Source organism: Delphinapterus leucas, chromosome X (genome assembly GCF_059928025.1).
Source record: "Delphinapterus leucas isolate spDelLeu-1000000601 "Yukka" chromosome X, BTC_Dleu_Yukka2, whole genome shotgun sequence".
Taxonomy (NCBI): Eukaryota; Metazoa; Chordata; class Mammalia; order Artiodactyla; family Monodontidae; genus Delphinapterus; species Delphinapterus leucas.
The window spans coordinates 40926733-40935937 of NC_143150.1; the positions used below are offsets into that span (position 1 = coordinate 40926733).

The following is a 9205-nucleotide window of genomic DNA, read 5'->3' on the forward strand; positions in this document are numbered from 1 at the left end:
TGCAGCTTACTCATGTCACACAAGCTTTTATTTTCAATGTGAACAATACTGTCAAATTTATCTATCAAAGGTAAGAATAACGTCAGATGTCAGTTAATATCATTTTGGGATGTTGAATTTTGAAACAACATTTGTTTTGTGGGCTAATGAAAACTAGAATATCCGTGAAGAACAAATTCTTCTTTTCTTTCGCTGTCCACTTCTTTTTATGCCTTCCAACTGCAGGGCGGGATAAGAGTCAATTAACAATTGTACACCAATAACATGCACCAGGGACTTTCTAAATAGGAGTCAATACTATGAACATCTGTTGGCTCTCCAAGGAGAAAACAAAATGTTTTCTTCTTGTTACCCAGACCCTTGGTTGTCAGGGTGCACATCATTTCATCACACCAACCTCATCTATCTCTTGCCCACCACTATAAATGCTAGTTTTTGTTTTTGAAAGGCCACTCTGTGATTTAAATGTCTTTCCACCTTAAGAGCCTATGCTCCTTACACAAATCATAAATCCCTTATATTCCCAGACCTCCGGTTTCCGTATCTGTAAAATGAGAAAGAGGCTGTTAGCAAACATCCGCAGGTGTAAAAATTAAGAAAGGGAGAAAGAGTGTGATACTGAGAGAGAGAGAGAGATGAGAGAGAGAAAGGAAAAGATGAATGAGTGGAGGAAAGAGAAACTAAGACTGAATTACCAACTCAGTGATAGCCAATAATCTTACTATGGCTAATTTTCTTTTCTTTTGAATAAAAAATCTAAATTGAAGTAATATTTGTGAATTACTCATGAAATGCAGTCTTATTTGAAATCCTTAACTTTTTACTACTTTGTAAGCAGTCACCTTCTCAAAGGCATTGTTATGCCAAGAGACTCCATTTCTGTGGCCAGGTGATGAAGGTTCAGCCAGTGCACAGCTTGGTCGCTTTAGCTGCTTCTCCTCGTGGCCACTCTCTAAATATATAGGTCTCTATATTTTAGACCTCTAAAAAAATATAGGTCTCTATTTCCAGGTCTGATAAATTTCCCATCTGTAGTAGTCTTAAAGCTACAGGACAGAGGACTTGAGGCTGTAAATGAAATACATTTCAGAACACACTTCCTTCTATACCATCTAGAATACAAGTACATTATTAACATTAAACTGTTTTTCCAAAACTAAATTTCATCAATTTTTTCTTATTTACTTTACAAAAATTATTAAAAACCTGATAGCTAGCTAGTGGGAAGCAGCTGCATAGCACAGGGAGATCAGCTCGGACCTCTGTGACCACCTAGAGAGGTGGGATAGGGAGGGTGGGAGGGAGATGCAAGAGGGAAGAGAAATGGGGATATAGGTATACTAGAGCTGATTCACTTTGTTATAAAGCAGAAACTAACACACCACTGTAAGGCAATTATACTCCAATAAAGATGTTAAAAAGATATAAAGTAGATTAAGGATGTAAACAAAACAAAACATAGAGCTGTTAGTAACAGTTATACGTCAGGAATGCTTGCACTATACAATAATACCTGTATTCTCCAGAGCTGCCCTCTGCTGAGACCATATCCAGCTTAGGTCCTTCTTCTGTTTCCTCATTTCCACCCTCTTTCTCTTCATCAGCGTTTTCATACTGATGTTCACTCTCTTTTTTAGTGTCGAATGATACGGACTTTGGCATCACAAGGTGGTGGACAACATTTCCCGATTTAAAATCAGCAGCAGAATCTAGTTCTCTGCCCTCGGGAGGATCTGGAGAAGAGAAATATGTCAGAAAATAAATAAATAAGTAAAAAGAACAGCTGGCCATGCTCCTACTGGTTGATACAACACTTCCATGGCCCTCGCACTTCTGCTGCTTGGCAGTTTTCACAACACGTTCCCCCTCTTTCCAGCAGATCTCACACACTGCTGCTGATTATTTCTGGCCCTTTGGAGAAGGGATCGAAATCGTCTGATCCTGAGAGCATGTTTGTATGTTTCTGCCAGAACGTCACTGGAAAATGTTCACCCCATTTAAAGACAAATTCTACCGCGAAGCTCATTGATTCCTCAACCACTGAAAAGTGCCCCTGTGCCGTTTCATCATTTTCTCAGGTCATCCTACTGAGAATCTTTACATTTTTAGAAGCCCGTCAGCCAAAAGTGAGGTATGCCATTTGTTTGCCCCTAGGGTGGTAGAAGGCAGCATACTTTTTCTCAAAATCCTAAAGGTCTTTAGAGAACTGGGCTTCTACTTGTGCATATCGTGCCTGAAGGTTTTTGAGAGGTTTGACCCGCTGCCTAACCGCCAGAGGCCAGCGCTGAGCACAGCCTGCCTTTGAGACCAATGCCCCAGCAGGGGCTGCAAGGGCCTGAGGCCTGGGCCGCCCCTCGCCAGCTTCGGCCCCGTCGTCAGGTCCACACGCCCCAGCCTCCCAGGACTCGGAGGCATCAGCCAGGACCTCGCCCGCCCAGAACACGGCCTCCGCTGCCGGCTCCTCTGCCTTCTGGAATGCCGCCCCCTCTGCAGGCTCCCGCGGCTTCCAGGGCGGGGTGCCCTCTGCCTGGTACTCGCCTTCCAGCATCTGGTCCCCTCTTTCTCCCGGCTCCCTGGGCTCCCAAGAACAGCGCCTGACCACCACGTGGCCAGCGTGCGGCCGGGCCAGGACACGGTCGTTATAAGGAATACGGGGTCTAGAAGGGAAGGGACCGAACCCGCACAGTGGGGAACTCACAGATACCCGCGACCACTTCTGCGCCCTCCTCACCGTCCTCCTCCTCCTCTTTGTCCACATAATTCTCGTCCTCTTCCTTGTCTCTGTCTCCCTTCTCCGCCTCTTCTTTCTTCTCCTCGCCCTCTCCAGCCTCCTCCGCCTCCTCCACTTCCACCTCCTCCTCTTCTGCCTCTTCCTGCTCTTCTACTAGCTTTACACCCCAGTCCTCCTGGACTATAGGCTGGGCGCCCTGCTCTTCCCAAAGGGCTTGCACTACCGCCTGTAAATCCCTATGGGCGGCGACCCTGCGACCCCTGGCACGCCGTTCTGCCGGCACCGCTCCTCCTGGGACTGAGCCAGGGTTGCTGCCCATCCCACTGCCTGCTCTGACCTGACCACCTGTGGCTGAGCCCCGCTTTTCTGTGGCAGAGATGGCAGGAAAGACGCACCAGTCAGTGCCTCAACTAGAGAAGCGATCAGGCTGCTAGACCTAGTGGGCAAAAATGGCTGCTGCCGAGCTAAGCGTCGCTGCTGGCAGCAGAGCCTGCTGGGAGGCGGCGGGGGAGGGGGGCGGGGGTGGTGGGAGGCAGAGAAGATGGCGGCAGACAGCGGAACAGTCTGTGATGGTGGCCTTTGGAGGACTCGTGACAGGAAGGGTCAGGGGGAGGGGCCCGAGGAGCAGACAACCATAACTGTGCCTGGGAGGCCATTGGACAAGGCGGGAAAGAATCTGATACGCAGCTGACGGGAGCCACAACTTCCAAGGGTCAACAGAGAACTGCTTCACCTCACCCCCCCACCCCCCCCCCCCCCCCCGCGTAGGGAGCTCTAAACTCATTGGCTGAAAGGCGAGGATTGACATGCCTGCGATTCAATGAAGTTTCAAGACCCAGCTTCTAGAGTTTGAGACCTTCCTCCCTTTCCTTCCAGGACCTTGGAGTCCCCAGTTACCCTTTAAGTCCAAGCATATCCGATACTTTTAATTTTACCAGTGCCAGCAAAACTGAAGTGTCCCCATATAGAGGCACTCTGCTGCACAGGGTGAATTGTTCCCTGATTTCCATCTGGAGATGGCTGGTGCCAATAGGGGCAGAGTCATTAACAACTGTATAGTTAATATGTCAGCAATAGTAAAAAGCCTACCAGAGGAGAAGGAAAAAGGAATTTGGACATTTTAACATTATTAAAGCTACTTAGAAAAAAAGGCAAAGTTGAAATGGATGCAGACAGAACAGAAAGTTGCAGAAGTGTTAACAACAGGAGCTGTAACGTATTTAATGAACAGCTGCCAAATTTCAAAGGAACAGGACCCTGTGGTTACAGACACTCTACCAACCCCCACGCCACCTCTTGTTTGTAGAAAAGCTGTAGCCTCCTAAGCCTTCTCTGAGTTCCAAAGAGCAAATTTAATCAGAGAAAATGCAGAAAAAAAGGAAAACAAGCAAGACAAAATAATAATAGTTTGGCCATACGACAAAGTCATGGACCCATAGTTCCTTCTCAAGGGCTATAGATAATAATCTGAGCCATATCCTTGAATTGTTTTGCAGATACTAAACCCTCCACCAGGTGGAAGAAGTTAACTGCCTGCTGACCACAAGCGAGTAGATCCCAGACAGGTTGAAATCAGAATACTGATGATGTTAATTCCCAAAATACCACCCTGTTACCTCATCACAAACTAATGACAAGGATATCGTGTACACCACTACCCTCTCCCTCACCCTGCCTTTAAAAATCCTTCCCTGAAAGCCATTTGGGAGTTTGGGTCTTTTGAGCATAAGTTGCCCACACTCCTTGCTTGGCACCTTGCGGAAAATGCTGTACATTCCTTGACCAAAGCTGGCTGTCAGGAGATTAGCTTTGCTGCACGTTGGGTGAGCAGACCCAAGTTTGGTTCAGTAACATGTTCACTTCAACGCTCCAAAGAATGAATAAAGAAAGAGAGAGGCTTCTTTTAAAGGACCAAGATAAGCATGATAGACGTGAAAAGGCAGGCTTCCTAGAATGATTTCTGAGTCAACAGTCCAAGGCTTTTTGTTGCATTCAGCCCCACTTAGCCAAGATCTCAAGCGTAAACCATTCTTAAGATTATGAAGGAATCATTAGCTCTTTTATACTGATTCCATTTCCTGTTGTTACTGGGCAAGCACCAAAACAATTCCTGATGAATCCTCTCGGTTCAGACATACTCCTCCCTGTCCCCATTATGTAGGAACAACTCATATCTCTTCATGGTAATCAGGGTCAACTTGCCCCCCCCTCAATATAGAAATCTGCTTTATTTGCCTGCTGATCCACTGCCATGAGGAGACTGAAGTGACCAGATGGTCGCTGTAGCTTCAAGTTCAGTAGAATCCAACCTGTATGCCTTACCAGAAACAGTCTCTCTTGAGATCCAGAACATTGAATACGGCAGACCCTAAAGTTTCAGGGATGGGAAGCACACATTCTGCAAGTGTGCTACAGGGAATGATGGTGAGAAGAACTGTTGTAGACACTCCAGAAAGAAAGGATGGACCCCATCCTCCCAGCTAAAATTTGCTTCAGATGTCAAGAGTGCTGACACCAAACATAACACATACTAAGACGGTAGGACAAGGTTTATTCTTTACATAATAAGGCTTTCAGGGGAGAGCAGGGAAGCCTTCCCAGACTGCTCTGAAAACAGCTTGAAAGAGTGGGAAAGGAGACCGATTTCAGGTTTTTGTTTCAGTTAGGGGGTGGGGCCAGGGTGAGTATTCTGGTGCAGAGGTAGGGGCTTGCATGGCTTGAACCTCCTGCTGGCTTCCAAGAAGAGATTACCTGGGATTTCGTGTCAGCTTACCCAGCTGTGGGGTGGAGGGGAAGAGGGAAGGCTGAGTCCTAAAAGTCCTCAGCACTCAAACATCATAAAGGAATCAGACTCATTTTTACGTGAGCCAATCTGATTTTCACTCCTTGGTTCCCAGATTCATATACAGTAGATTTGGCGACATAGCGTCAAATATCAGTTTTTGATTCAGTGCATATACCAGATCCTGGAGGAATGTGTCCCAACTATGCAGAGTGTTGTACCTGCACTGCTGCAATAGCTGAGCTGCTCCACCTGGTGGAATTAAGCCAACCAGAAAGGAGATGTTGTTGATCGGATATACTCCTCCCCCTTGAGCCTGAATGTACCCTAAGGCCAGTCTGTCATCCATTACAAGAGTACAAGGAAGTTTAGACTGATTCTCTTATCTTCCAGACCATTGGCTATGAGAGCTAAAGTTACAGATATGTTTCTGCCATTGTCTCCAGGGCCTGGACACTGATGCCAGGGCTATGGAACCAGGTATCTCCCCAGGTAGAACAGCCCTCTTTGCCTGGTGTCTCTAAAGGTGATCCAAAGGGTTGCGTCACTTCCAATAACTACAGGGGACAGTGCAGGATTTAAAACATTACCCCTCCTCCCAATGGAAAGACGTTCTGTGGCCCACTCTCCAACACAGACAAGCATATAACCTAAAGGGGCTTCCTACACTTGATTTGGATCACCTTTATATTGGTTTGGTAAAGCCACATGGGCAGTGTTGCTGAATAAATGCAGCTTCAATATCCATACATGCCTTTGGTGCCACGGATGCATCAGGAGAACCATGTGGACTTGTATCAGTAATAATGAAACAAGGTTGTCCTGGTCAGAGTGTTTCTATGAGGGGGTTCGAATTTAATAGCCATGGCCATGGAAGATTTTCTGTTCCCGTCTATGTGGATGGAAGGACAAACCTCAGACAATTCAGTCAGCTGCTACCGCCACTTGACTCAAGTGGGCCGTGGGGATATTTGCCAAGCCGTGGTGCTTGATTTAGGGGACACAAACCCGATCCCCATCTCTGCACCTGCCAGCTTACAAGGAGTTCCACTCCAGATACTGAGATTGTTGTTTTCCTTCCACGGCCCCATAGTCTGCTTGTCCTAATTCAGTAGTCAGTACTTCTCCCGTTGACCCAGCCATTTCCCACGTGCATCCAGACCTATCTGGATGTTCCAGGAGTGACACAGGCTGTGGCACAATGGTAGAACTTTCAATGGTCTATTGACCATCACCTACTGCTGCCTGAGGGAGCCACCACAAGGGTAATCTAGGTTTCACAGATTCCACCAGTGGATCATTATCCCTGTGATCTGTGATCCACAATGTCCAATGACTGGAGCCAGGTAATAGCAGAAGCAATAAGCTGGAGTCACTTTCACCTCGTTCTCTGACTAAGGTCAGTGAAGGAAGAAAAAAGAAAGAAAGAGGAATGGTTGGGGATTGTCAGTGTGGAATCACTGATAGAGTGAAGTGATCTCCCTGTCCTGACATCCCCCAAGCAACCATTCCCTTTAGAAAGGGAATATTCCTGGGGAATTCCCTGGCAGTCCAGTGGTTAGGACTCAGCGCTTTCACTGCCCACGCCTGGGTTCCATCCCTGGTTGGGGAACTAAGATCGCACAAGCGTCAAGGCGCGGCCAAAATACAAAAAGAAAGGAAGAAAGAACGAACGAAAGGGAATATTCCCTTGCTGGGAACAGCCTCATATAGTGACCCTATAGTCTGACTGTGATGTCTAGTCTGGCAGTGATTCTGGCAGCATGGCCTGTCCAGCAATCTTTCATAGTCAAAGCTTTGAAAATCCACTCTACTTCTTGATCATGCCAGCCACCAGAGCATGAAAAGGGGCGTGGAATACCTATGAAGTGTCATGCCCATCTCTGCCTGTTTTTTTAGTCCTTGAAATTTCAGCCGTTATTATTTGATTTATCCTAGAGGTTTTGCTTCCATCCAATATGCTCTTGAGAATGTTGACCAAGGCTGTAAATCGTGAACAGCTCTTGTCTCTCTAACTGTGCTCATCCAGTTCTGTCTGGCTGCTGGTTCTCTCCATGGAATCAGCTTCTCTCAAGTCATTACGGAGAATAACGAGTTGGTCAAAAAGAGCTGTACTCTGTTTGGAGTGAGAACCAGAAAGGTATTCTTCATTGGCACACACCGCGGCACTTCCAGGGTACTCTGGCGGTCTTGCTTGAGTCTCCTTCATCATGAATGGCTCGCACTGAAAGATTACAAGTGGCCGAAAGCGTGGCGGAACTTAGATTCAAGCGTTACCCTGGTGCTGCCAGAATCTGCTGCTCACACAGGAATGGCAACTTCGTAGCCAGAATAGGTTTCAAAGGTTATTTGACACCAGAAGTAGCCACCGGATGGCAGCAGAGGGTGGAAGTAGTCTCTTTGCCAGGCGTGGGCAGAGCTCAAAGTCCTGTCACCTGCTGGCAGGTAACCCAGATGGAGGCCTTTTGAGCTCATTCGATTCTGGTAGCAGGGCCACTTGCCCAGTCTGACAATCAATCATCCCCCGTGAACTCCAAGAGACAACTAGGCTGTTAGCTAGAGCCCAAGAGCCAGTGAAAATACAGCATGCCTGCCCCTTAGGAGCATTGTCTAGGGCAAGGAGGGCAGCTTTTAATTTAGCCCATGGTGCTGACTGGTCCTCACTGCAGTGGGTCCTTTATGATTGTCATTGAGGCTAAAGGAGTGCTGAAGCCCGGGGACACTATAAGCTTTTATTGTGGCCAAGACACCAGTAAGCCAACACCAAGCATCCTTGGGGACTTCTTGGAAGTGTGGTCACCAGGTAGCGAAAGACTTCCCTTGTAGTTGAGCAAACAGAGGTGAAATGGCCCCTAAATAGGTAGCCACAGCCTTTTCAAATAAGCAAGACACAGCTATAGGACCAGACCTGCCCCTCTCTCAAATACAACATTTCATTTAATAAGAAAAGATTGTTGTACCTTTCCAACCTTGTTGTGAGGATCTGAGTGGAACAAACTCAAGATAGGGATGTCTGGATGTGCTGTTCCCTGGCAGTCCTGACTAAGGCTCTCATTCTCCACAAATGTCCAGTAGCAGGTTAGCAGCTGTTGCTCAAAAAGGGTGCAGTGGATGGCCCTCTCAGGGAGGCATCAAGTTCAGGACTCCAAGAGGCACTGCCAGGTGGAGGTGGTCTCCCTCGCTAGAAGCTCAAAATAGCCTAGTTATCAGTAGCAGACACCTACAATTCCAGGGGACCCTTGGGGTTTTACAGGCATCAAACGTAGGGTTGCTGAGATAGCCTGTTGCACTATCCCAGCTGCCTGCTACTCCTGTACCAAGCTACATTTGCTACATTTTCTCTTCAACATAGACGTAGGGTACAACAAACTGTCTAGGTGAGACATATTGTCTCTTAATAGTCAAACACTCAAATTAAGCACTGGACTTCTTTTTAGGGAGTAGTGAGCCACAGAGCGAATGACTCTTCCTTGCCTATCTTGGAGATTGGTCAGCCCACGTGGATCTCAAGAATTTGACCTGAGTGGCTGGTCTCTATATCTTATCAGGATTAAGGAGCCACCCCTTGGCTTTCATGCAAGTGGGCAAACAGCCATTGCCAACTCTTCTTTATTGGGGCCTCCCATTATGATAGGATCAACGGAGTGACTTGTTCCATATGTCAGCCTACCCACTGGTGGCAAGTAGCAGGA

At 47.2% G+C, this 9205-nt stretch overlaps 1 pseudogene; it reads right to left on the reverse strand.

The window, feature by feature from the left end:
* Positions 1 to 1177: 1177 nt before the first annotated feature.
* LOC149744220 (uncharacterized) lies at positions 1178 to 7722 on the reverse strand (annotated as a pseudogene).
* Positions 7723 to 9205: the final 1483 nt, after the last annotated feature.